Source organism: Penaeus japonicus, unplaced genomic scaffold (assembly GCF_977035675.1).
Source record: "Penaeus japonicus unplaced genomic scaffold, GWHDUDI00000001_assembly GWHDUDI00000005, whole genome shotgun sequence".
Taxonomy (NCBI): domain Eukaryota; kingdom Metazoa; phylum Arthropoda; class Malacostraca; order Decapoda; family Penaeidae; genus Penaeus; species Penaeus japonicus.
The window spans coordinates 5729102-5741601 of record NW_028234407.1 but is presented as its reverse complement, the minus strand read 5'-3'; the positions used below and the strand labels follow the sequence as shown (position 1 = coordinate 5741601).

The 12500-nt window shown below is 41.7% G+C and overlaps 1 protein-coding gene across 10 annotated transcripts in view; it reads left to right on the top strand.

The window, feature by feature from the left end:
• The window catches only part of LOC122251463 (alpha-N-acetylgalactosaminidase), a 70528-nt gene that overhangs the window by 43071 nt on the left and 14957 nt on the right, over nucleotides 1-12500 (top strand). For 8 of the 10 annotated variants that reach the window (XM_086536873.1, XM_086536875.1, XM_086536872.1 and 5 more), the window contains exon 2: nucleotides 6979-7076. The gene's annotated coding sequence lies outside the window, so the exon portion shown is untranslated. Of the gene's footprint in view, nucleotides 1-2941; nucleotides 3116-6978; nucleotides 7077-12500 lie in introns of those variants that run through there. The other 2 variants (XM_086536878.1, XM_086536874.1) reach the window with 1 other exon arrangement.

Below are 12500 nucleotides of genomic sequence, written 5' to 3'. Positions count from 1 at the left end.
CCTCTCACTCTCACTCTTTCTTTTCTCCTTCCCTCTCTTTCTCCCTTCCCTTCTCTCTTCTTCTTTCTCTCCGTCTCTAATCTCCATCCCTCTCTCTTTCTCCCTCTCTCTCTCTTTCTCCCTCCCTCTCTCTCTCTCTCTCCCTCCTTCTCTCTCTCTCTCCCTCTCTCTCCCTCTCTCTCCCTCTCTCCCCCTCCCTCCCTCCCTCCCTCCTCTCCCTCTCCCTCTCCCCCTCTCCCCCTCTCCTCCTCTCTCCCTCCCTCCCTCCCTCCCTCTCCGTTTCTCACTGTCTTGTTCTCCCTTTCTTCCTTCCTATGTCTGCCTGTCTGTCTCTGTCTCCGTCTCCCTAAGACACGTACAAACGGACACTAACAAAGAGACTCGTGTGCTTTCGTTTCCCTCGCGGCGGAAAGCAAAACAAGGGATTCGTGTGGTTGGGTTGGATATCTTGCTTATTTATTTGTTTCTGCTTATTATGTTTTGTTTTGTTTACCTTTTAGCTGAAATTGCTTTGATAATGTTATTGTTGTTATGGTAATGTCATGATATGGTTATTACTGTCGTTGTGGGTGGTCTTTTTACTTTGAGAGAAGCAGTTTTGTTTACTCTCTTTTTTTTAGACGTTACTGGGTGATGTATAACGAAACTAATCAGTTGTTTTTTTCATTGGGGTTCAGTGCATTATTCATCACCGAATATTTATACAGCAACAACCAGCCAACCAAATGAAATTATAGTGACGGTGTTCCGCAATTATCTTGATTTCTTTGCGTTCATATTGCACGGTTTGGCAATCGTCTCTCAGCTGTGTGAAGTGTTCCCGATTTTTCTCTTAATTTTCTTTTCTCCAGTTGTTTGCCTTTTCTGTTTATCTGGTCTTGTTATTTTTTTCTTCTCATTTCCCTTTTTCCTTTTTTTTTACCTTCTCCCCGTTTCTTTTTTTACCTTCTCCCCGTTTCTTTTTTTTATTTTTTTCTGTGATTTTGTTTTTGTCTTGCTTTCTGCGGTCTGAGAGCCTTTCCTCTTCCTAGTCGGTGTCTGTAAGCTATTGTGTGTGTGCGTGCGTGCGTGCGTGCGTCCTTGCTTGTTTGCTTGTTGACCCGTTTATCCGTCTTTTTAAACATCTATTTTATTCATTCGCTTGCTTGTTTTTGAACTAATGGTAATATATATGGTTGAAAGACTTCCCTCTTCTTCTCCATTCCTTCTCGTCTCCTCACTTCTCTCTTCTTCTCTCCTTTCTTTTCCTCTCTCCTCTCCTCCCCTCCCCTTCCTCTCTCCTCTCCTCTCCTCTCCTCTCCTCTCCTCTCCTTTCCTCTCCTCCCCTTCCTCTCTCCTCTCCTCCCCTCCCCTTCCTCTCTCCTCTCCTCCCCTTCCTTCCTCTCCCCTCCCCTCCCCTTCCTTCCTCTCCCCTCCCCTCCCTTCATCTTCTCCCCACCCCACCTGGTCCACCTTTACGTGACGTCTTACGTAAGAGATGCGAAGGGCGTAGCGAGATGAGTGGATATGAGTGGGTGGGGGAATTGAAGGGGGGGAGGGGGGGAATGTAGATGGGGGCGCATTAGTCCGTGTTATGTGTGGTGTTGGCGCGTGACGTGTTAGCTAATCGTGATTAATCGTCTGTCACTCCTCTTCTCTCTCTCTCTCTCTCTCTCTCTCTCTCTCTCTCTCTCTCTCTCTCTCTCTCTCTCTCTCTCTCTCTCTCTCTCTCTCTCTCTCTCTCTCTTCCCGTGTTCACATCCTTATTTCCTTCTCTTCTCTTGTTCCTCCTTCACTTCCTCCGCTTTTCTGCCCGTACCCCATCCCCCCCACCCCTTCCCCCCACGATATTTGGTGATCCAAGACCCTATTAAATCTTTTGTCATCCTCCGGGTTATCATTCAGTCGTAAAGAGTCGCAACCTGTCGTTTTTCACCTTTTTAGTCGCTCCATCTCCTTCGTGTGGTCGTCGTAAAAAACGTTTATAGGAGAAAACGTTTTAAACGGTGCAAGTGTCTCTTCCTCAATGTTTTGTTTCGGGGATGTTGCGACAGGTGGGGGGGGGGAGGTCTTACTTAGGGGGAGGTAGGTTGGGAAAAGAGAGGAATGGGGGTATGGAAGGCGGGGAGAAAGGAGGAGGCGATGCCCCGAGTGATGGGAGCCTCATAACTACTTTGATAATGAGTGTCGTTTTAGAAGGGGGCGTTTGGTGTTAGAAGGGAGAGGGTGAAAGTGTTTGAGAGTGAGAGCGACTTTCAGAATGTGTGAATAGGTAAAGTGCCGCGTTCAAGATTTCGATTGCACGTATAACTGAAATTCCGCGCGAGCACCACGCATGTCGTCCGGCCCGAAATGCGGCCGCACCGCTGCACACGACCGGCCGCACCGCGCGAGGCCGTGACATCGACCGGACCGCGTTATGTCACAACCCCTTTGCCTTACCTCCTCCCCCGCCCCCAGATTATCATCAAAGCGGTTGCGGTTGCGGAGATACGCCCGCTCTCAACCCCGGCCACGTGTGCGGGCCCGCGAGCGCGTGCAGGTCGTTGTGTCGTGCGGCAGTTGTCGTAATGCTAATGGTCACGCCGCAGAGGTCGCGCGGCTCACTGGGCGCCGGTAATGGGCGGCTGTGTCGTCAGTGTGTGTCTCTATATTTTTTTATGCAATATATGTATGTGAGTGAGTGAGTGAATACACGTGTCTGTACCTGTGTAATGTATTTACGTATACGTGCGTGTGTGGGGTGCAAGCACACTAACATGCATAAATATACACATGTAGCACTTCATAAATTCAAGTTCCGTGTTTTGTTTGCTCCGATGGCATATGAATGGACACGTGATGATTTTGCAGCGCAGGTGTGCACTTATTGAGTCACACATTTGCTAATTGATCCAGCTTCCTAGACGAGTACCTATGGCGAGAGTAGTTGACTCACTCGCCGTGACTGTGACTCAGACACGGGAACGAGTATAAAACCCAAGTGAACGAAAGGGAGTGAACGCTGGTGCTTGAACGCGTTGTGGTCGAGTTCAACTTGATTTTTAGAAGGAAACAGTGAGAATTGAAACACGGAAATACACGTTTTGAGTGAAATAGATAATTCTCTTTGGGTGTGGACCCTGCGAAAGTGTCGGTAAGCTATATATATATATATATTGTAGGTCTGTACATAAAATCGTTCCATAATTTCAGCCTGTAGATTTTTAACCCGAGAACATCTATGTGTATATGATTTTAGATAACACAAAAATTGTTTGTTTTTTTACTTTCTTTTCTTGTTTTAGTTTTTATATGATTTTACCTTTGTTACTGTAGAATTGGAGACCGCATTGATGAACGCTAAGGACATTATTAGTGCCATAGAAAATATTACCGTGTATTTTATGGAAATTATACCGAGATCAACTTTGCATGGGTCCTTATTTTATTTTGTAAGTATTTAGCCAACTGCGGCGTTAGAAATGAGTGTATAAAATTAAAGGAACAAATGATTGTCCCAAGATCTCCCTTTGAATATGTGAACTGTTCATCTATTTTGCGCTCTCTCTCTCTCTCTCCCTCCCTACCCTCCCTCCCTCCCTCTGCCATTCACACGCAGTTCAAGAGTATCCGCCTGAACGCAACAACCAAAGCTATTTCGGGGGAAAAAAGTGTAGCAAAATAATAAAGATAATAACACAGACGCATTAAAGAGAAAGAAAAGCGCCCAGGTGTTATTATTGGTAGATAAGGGCGTGGGTTTGATGCTCGCATTAACCTGTTTAATGGTGGGGGGAAATTACCGATTTTTTTTTTACCCGGGTGACGAAAGGGCGTGGGGTGGTAAAGGGGTGAGGGGGGGTACAGGAGGGAAAGGAGTGATGGGGGGGGAGGGGAAAAACTGTCTAGGGAAAAGGAGGAGAGATATTGGAGGGAAAGGTAGAGGAGGTAGAAAGGAGAAGCAGAGTAGGGGGGGGGGTGATTTCAGGTTGGGCTTTTGAGGGTGGGTGGGCGTAGTAGGTTTGTGTGTCGCAAGATTGTTTTGAGACGAGGATTTTAGATGAGTTAGAAATGAGGAAGAATAGGAGGAAGAATGAAGATGATGGAAATTGATAAAAGGCTCAGGGCACGAGAGGGGAGAGATAGAGTAGGGGGCAGGGTAGGGAAGGAAGGGCAGCACGGGTACTTTCACGTCCGAGATAATTTTTAAAAGGCTCAGAAAGGACCAATTACTCTCCAATGAATCCATAACAAGGTGAGTAATAAAAGCGTAATGTTATAATGGCCCATTTAGAGTACCTGGGGCATGATAGGAGGAGGGGGGAGGGGAAGGGGCAAGGGGCAAGGAGCAAGGGGGTGTGTGAGTGAGTGAGGGATTGAGTAACGAGAAATTATGATGACATTATATGTGGGTTAAGTAGCTGTGGTTATAAGGTGTATGTTTGTGTGTGTGTATTTGTTTATATGTACCGTAGTTTTGGGTTAGCTATGCATTATTATTTTTATATATGTGCAACGGGATGAGCGAGTTAGGAAAGGAAAAGAGAAACAGGAGTGAAAGGCACAAAACCCATCCACTCTCTCTCTACCTCCACGCATATTCACGAGTGCATACATGCATGCATTCGATACTACATAAATGCACATAACGGCATACACACAACCCAAATGGCCAGGCAAGGAGATGGAATTGGGTAACGACACAGCAGCAGTGGTCGGGGTAACCACCATATTGGGGAAGACGACCTTGTTTAGGGGTCGTCGGTGGCCAGGCTTGTGGTCGTAAACAGCGCGGCCCTTGTTGCGTGCTTAGGAGATGAGATGGACACTTGGACACAGACAGAGGCAGGGATGATGGGAAATGCGCATGTATATTGGGCATAGGTAGACACGTGTTCATAGACTCTTTTAAGCAAAGAATCAGACACGTGCACATAGACTCATGAGCAAAGGATCAGACACGTGCACATGACTCATAAACAAAGAAACACACATTCACATAGACTTATAAACAAAGAATCAGACACGTGCACATGACTCATAAACAAAGAATCAGACACGTGCACATGACTCATAAACAAAGAATCAGACACGTGCACATGACTCATAAACAAAGAATCAGACACGTGCACATGACTCATAAACAAAGAATCAGACACGTGCACATGACTCATAAACAAAGAATCAGACACGTGCACATGACTCATAAACAAAGAATCAGACACGTGCACATGACTCATAAACAAAGAATCAAACACGTGCACATGACTCATAAACAAAGAATCAGACACGTGCACATGACTCATAAACAAAGAATCAGACACGTGCACATGACTCATAAACAAAGAATCAGACACGTGCACATGACTCATAAACAAAGAATCAGACACGTGCACATGACTCATAAACAAAGAATCAGACACGTGCACATGACTCAAACAAAGAATCAGACACGTGCACATGACTTATAAACAAAGAATTAGACACATACACATAGACTCGTAAACAAAGAATCAGACAAACAGAAACAAAGTAACATTTACACGAACCGAGGCCAATAAACGAGAGAACGAGTAAATTAGTAAATGAGTGAACGAAAGACAAACAGACAGATCAATCGTTAGACCGAAAGAAAAATAGTATAGGGAACAAAAAGATTTATGTAAAACAGCTATTAAATGCAGAGGAGGGCGGAAAAGCCTCGATAAACCACAGAAAGAAAGAAAATACCCGAGAAAGAATATTGAGAGATTTACATACAAGGACAAGAAGAGTAAGATGACAAGAATTGCTCACATGTCTGTCTCTGTTTGTGTACATGTCAATTTGTGTTAATGTGTGAATATGTATTTGTGTGTGTGTCGATATGGATCGGTCTCTACATGTGTACTTGTGTTTGTTTGAGTTTGTGCACGAGTTTATTCCCATGAATTCATGTAAAGAAAGGAGAAAGTATTAAAGGAGGGAATTGGGTTGGTCAGTTAACCCCCCCTCCCACCCCCTATCCCCAACCCCACTTCTCCCCTCCGGCTGAAAAAAAACACGTCACGAAACCGATAAGAAACTTTTAAAAATAAAAGAAGAAAGAATGTTCGCAAAGTCACGATCCCCGTGCCGATAAAGCTGCCGTCTCACCATACATGAGGAAAGTGATTATGACTCGAGGGAACGGAAGGGAGCGGGGGTGGGGAAGGAGGGGGAGGGGGTGGGGGTTGTTGCACACGTGCTTTGGTGCCAGCAATGAGGGGGGGGGGTGAGCGGGGAAAAGAATACATTTTTGGATGAGGTTGAGTTGTTGTCAGGCACTCATGTCGTCGAGTTTTTGAGTACTTGATAGTAAATGATGGAAGAAAATAGTCGTTCTCTAAAGAAGAAAGATAATGATAATCAGATATCTTTGTCGATGGCTGTGTCCGTTTTTCTTGATTCTCTGTTGCAATGATCATTGTCTCACTTCTTTTCTCCCTTCATCTCTCTCGTAAAAATAATTACCAGGTGATTATTTTCTCGCCCCTCTCTTTCCCTCACGTCCAACAGGTGGCGTCAGGTGCGGACTAGCCAATAACATTTCATTTGTGGTCATGGCGCCTGTAATTGCGTGGTTTCGTGTTTTTTTTCTTGTTTCTTCGTTATTTTTATCTTTGTTATTATCGTGATAGTAGGAATTATGAATGTTTATTATTTTTGCTTTCATTATCGTCATTACCATTATTATGATCATACTTATTATTTATTATTAATTACCGTCATTCATCTTCATGATTGTAAAAGTAATGATAATAACTATTATCTATTTATTATTATTATCATCATCATCATCATCATCATTATTATTATTGATGTTATAATTATCATCATCATCATCATCATCATCGTTATCATCTAACCATCATTATATTATTATCTATTGCTCTCATAATCATCACGACTATGATAATGATCATTATTTATTTATCATCACCACCATCATAATAGCATTTTGTTTATGAGTAATATCATTCTCCTCGTTTATTGCAGGTGTTGACAACGTGGGAGGAGAGGAAGTGCCGGGTGGAGAGTGCCAAAGGAGGGTCAAGGAGTGTCAAGGAGTGTCATCACTTTTCTCTTTCACTCGAGTAAGTATTGTTACTTGAGTTTATATTGTGATTATGTTGTATGGGTAGGTGTTATTTGTGAGTTGTTTTAGCCTGTGGTTTATGGTGGTTGTTGATATATGTTTGTATGGTGGTTGATATATGGTTTGTATGGTTGTTGATATATGTTTTGTATGGTTGTTGATATATGTTTTGTATGGTTGTTGATATATGTTTTGTATGGTTGTTGATATATGTTTTGTATGGCTGTTGATATATGTTTTGTATGGTGGTTGATATATGTTTTGTATGGTGGTTGATATATGTTTTGTATGGCTGTTGATATATGTTTTGTATGGCTGTTGATATATGTTTTGTATGGCTGTTGATATATGTTTTGTATGGCTGTTGATATATGTTTTGTATGGCTGTTGATATATGTTTTGTATGGCTGTTGATATATGTTTTGTATGGTTGATACATATTTTGTATGGTTGTTGATATATGTTTTGTATGGTTGTTGATATGTGTTTTGTATGGTTGTTGATATATGTTTTGTATGGTTGTTGATATATGTTTTGTATGGTTGATATATGTTTTGTATGGTTGGTTGTTGATATGTTTTGTATGGTTGATATATGTTTTGTATGGTTGGTTGTTGATATATATTTTGTATGGTTGTTGGTATGTTTTGTATGGTTGTTGGTATGTTTTGTATGGTTGTTGATATATGTTTTGTATGGTTGGTTGTTGACATATGTTTTGTATGATGGTTGATATATGTTTTGTATGGTGGTTGGTATGTTTTGTATGGCTGTTGATATATGTTTTGTATGGTTGATATATGTTTTGTATGGTTGGTTGTTGATATATGTTTTGTATGGTTGATGGTATATATTTTGTATGGTTATATGTTTTGTATGGTTGTTGGTATATGTTTTGTATGGTTGTTGGTATATGTTTTGTATGGTTGTTGGTATGTTTTGTATGGTGGTTGATGTATGTTTTTTATGGTGGTTGATGTATGTTTTGTATGGTTGTTATGTTTTGTATGGTTGTTGGTATGTTTTTTATGGTTGTTGATATGTTTTGTATGGTTGGTTGTTGATATATGTTTTGTATGGTTGATATATGTTTTGTATGGTTGGTTGTTGATATATATGTTGTATGGTTGGTATATGTTTTGTATGATTGTTGGTATATGTTTTGTATGATTGTTGGTATATGTTTTGTATGGTTGTTGGTATATATTTTGTATGGTTGGTATATGTTTTGAATGGTTGTTGATATATGTTTGGTATGCTTGTTTTGGTGATTTGGTGGAGGATTTTATGCGGAATGTTGACGGGTTTTTGGAAAGTGATGAGATTGCTATTTGCGGATGCGTTCAATTTTTTTGCTTTAATTGATTGATCGGACTTGATTTTGTCTGGAGATCGTTGGGTGCTTTTGTCTGTACCCCCTTTTGCTATTCATCCTTCTCTCTCTTTCTATCTCTTTACTTATATGTATACGTGTGTGTATTTGTATTTACAAATTTATGTGTGTATATATGTATAATATATATGTACATATATATATGTACATATATATATGTATAATATATATATATGTATAATATATATATATATATGTATAATATATATGATATGTATAATATATATGATATGTATAATATATATGATATGTATAATATATATGATATGTATAATATATATGATATGTATAATATATACAGTATATATAAAATATATATAGTATATATAATATATAGAGATATAAATATAGATATATATATCATCCCTCTCCCTCATTCCCTCCCCCCCTCCTCCCCTCCTCGTCCAGCAGTGTGTTTGTCTCTTCCTACGTTACTCCCTCTCTCCACCACACATAGTAAATGTCCGCCAGGTTTTGCCTTAATGTTAAAGGCCTCGTTTCCAGGTCAGGCAAGAGGCGAGCCCCAAACCTCGTCGGCCAACCAAAGTTCATAGGCACAGGCGGGAAAAACCTGTCAGATGTTGGCACAGTGCCACGCATTTTGCAGGCAAACATTATTCCCTTCATCCATCTTCCTCCTCCTCCCCCTCCTCCCCTTCTCCTCCTCCTGCTCCTCCTCCCCTCCTCCTACTCTTCCACCTCCTCCTCCTCCTACTCTTCCACCTCCTCCTCCTCCTCCTCTTCCACCTCCTCCTCCTCCTCCTCCCCTCCCCCCCTCCACTTCCTCCCATCTCGTTTCCTCACATTTTAGACGTTTTGGGCGAGTCATTTGCGAGGTTTTCAACCGGAATCGAGATCAGTCGAGATATAACAGTATAATAATGTTAATAATAATGACAACGAAAATCCGCTTTTATTATCATTATTATTATTATTGTTATTATTATTGATTAATCTCTGAGCAAGTTCGTGATGTTGATAATCCCCGTGCTTTGTGGTTTTGCATCTTGCTGTTGATTTTACCGTGATAGGTATCTGTGTCACGTGTGAGAATATGTTTTGTGTATGCTTATTGTTTGTTCTTTTGTATACACATTGTACGAGTCTTTTTACTGGTGCATATTGTGTGTCTAGTCTGTGTACTTTTTTGTGTACAGCCGTTTTCGTTAAACTTGTGAAATCTTAAGAATAATAAGATCCACGGATCATAATCGTTCGAGGCAAAAGAAACGAAAAGAGAAAAGAGAAGGAGAACGAGAAAGAGAAGAAGAAAGAGAAGAGAAGAAGAAAGAGAAGAAGAAGAAGAAGAAGAAGAAGAAGAAGAAGAAGAAGAAGAAGAAGAGAGAGAGGAAGAGAGAGAAGAAGAGAGAGAAGAAGAAAGCTCAAGGCACTAAACATACTTCCAGATAAAATTAAAACTCGTCGCCTGCTTGTTTGCCTGTCGTAAAGCACCCACTAAGGACCCGAAGCCGCATCGTTTGACCCGCTGAACGAGAGAGGCTTCGCTCCAACGAGATGGCTCGAGTGCTGCCGCCTCGTTTGTAGGCCTCGTGCTGTGGTGCTGTTGGTCTTCATGTCGCTTTGTGTGTTTTTTTGTTATTTTAGGCCCGTTTAAGGGTAGGGGTAGTATTGATGAGGGTGGTAGTGGTGGTAGTTGTGTTAGAAGTAGTATTAGTTGTAGTAGTAGTAATGATGATGATAGTAATAGTATAAAATAAGCCAAATAAGGCATATTTGATACTATTATCATTATTCGTAATATTACTATTACTTCTACTATTATTACTGTTACTATTATCATTATTATTATTGTTATTATTATTATTATTATTATTATTAGTAGTAGTAGTAGTAGTTGTATTTCTGTGCGTGTTTTAGGCGCCATACTAATGCCGGCTTTGCGGATGTTAGATTTGTATTTTTAGTGGACCCTTGTTGTGGGAAATTGAATGAGACCTTTCACTTATTTTATCTTTGTTTTGATTGTATTGTGTTCATTTGTAATTGTTGTCGTTTTGCATGGTGCTGCGGTCATGAGTATTTTTGGCCTTTGGTGATTGTTCGTCTTTCAAGTGTGAGAAATGTTTTTGTTGTTATTGTTGTAAAAGTTGTTTTTTTTTCCTTTTTATCGTTTGTACCCTTACTTTATAGTCGATAATCACCTCCATTGTTACTACAACATCATTGCAACTTCACTACGTCTCCATATGTTGCTATGAATGTTACTGCTACTATTCTGGTATTTTTACGACTACTAGTGGTAGTAGTACTTCCGCTATTACTACCACTGCTACTACTTCTACATCTACCACTATTAATGGTACTTCTACGTCCACCACCGCCACCACCAGTAATACTACTACCACTACTACCACTGTGGGAACCACTACTACTGATACTATAACTACTACTACTGTTATTGTTACTACAACTACTGCTACTGTTACTACAACAATGCTAATTTTACCACTACTACAACTCCAACTACCGCCACAACATCTCTCATTACTTCCACCTCGACCACAATTGCACACAATCAGCGAGAGAGGCGGCAGCACCCTGCTTTCACATCATATTCTCTCTTCTGATAATATGCCTCCGTCACAGCGCCGGGAGTATAAAAGCGGTAAATGTTTTTTATTTTTATTTTTTTTTTATTACTATTATTTTTTTTTTTTATTCTTTTTTTCCATGTCAAGATCGCCTGTGTCGGAAGGGCCAGGTTCCGAGATCGGTTTCTGGTGCAAGTGGCTTGGGCAGGATTGGGAAAGTACTTTTGTGAGTGGATTTTTTTTTTTTTTCGATTTTGTGGTGGTCTTGGAGGGTAGGAGGGGGAGGGTGTATAGGGGAGGTTGTGTGTGTTTTTTTTTTCTGCGGTATTTTGGTTGTGTTTGTTTGTATGAAAGGTATTCTGGGATTCGCTCTCTCTATCTCTTTCTCTCTTTCTTTCTCCCTCTCTCTCTTTCTTTCTCCCTCTCTCTCTTTCTTTCTTTCTCCCTCTCTCTCTTTCTTTCTCCCTCTCTCTTTCTTTCTTTCTCCCTCTCTCTTTCTTTCTTTCTCCCTCTCTCTTTCTTTCTTTCTCCCTCTCTCTTTCTTTCTTTCTCTCTCTCTCATTCTCTCTCTCTCTCTCTCTCTCTCTCTCTCTCTCTCTCTCTCTCTCTCTCTCTCTCTCTCTCTCTCTCTCTCTCTCTCTCTCTCTCTCTCTCATTTCTATCTCTGTGTTCTTCCCTCCCTCCCTCTCTCTCACTTTCACTCTCACTCACTCACTCTCACTTTCATTTCTCTTTCTCATGCACACGCACACGCATACACATGTGCATCACCTCTCTCCTCTCACTCCCTTTCTCTTCCCCTCTCCCCCCACCCCCCACCCCTCCTGATCATCCCACACGTATCAACTTCCCTTTTAACGATATAGTTCTTACATAAATTTCATGATGTGAATTGCAAGTCATCCCCCTTCCCCCACCTCTTGCCTATCCCCCCATCCCTCTAATCTCCTCCCCCCCCACCCCACCCTCACGTCCCCTTATTCTGTTACGTGCAACTTCATGCAAGCTTTACTGCTCTTTGCTTGCCCGCCCTGCCGCGTCCCGCCACTGGTTGCAGGCGCGTCTGGTCTGGGTCGACCGAGTTGCTTCTGGTCCCTTTTTTTCGGACTCGTTTGTACCATCTGAGTGCGCGACTTTTGCTTCTGCTAGATGGAGGGAGGGGAGGGGAGGGGGAGGGGGAGGGGGCTGACCTCTCCTCCTAGCGATGGGTAGATGTTAGACCCGTATCTGACCTCGTTTTTAGAGTCGTTGGTGGTAAGCAAGGGTCGAGCGAAGGCGTAATTCGATAGGGGAAGGTAAGTTTGATAACCTTTTGTGACCCGTTTCGCTGTTGGGTCACGAGACTTTGCTGATTCCGCGGCCAGCTGGGGTGGGGTACGGTGGACTTCCCGATCGGATGACCTCTTGACATTCCTTTCGAATTTACCAATTTGTAGAATCGTCCACGTTGTTGTTGTTGTTGTTGTTGTAGAATATA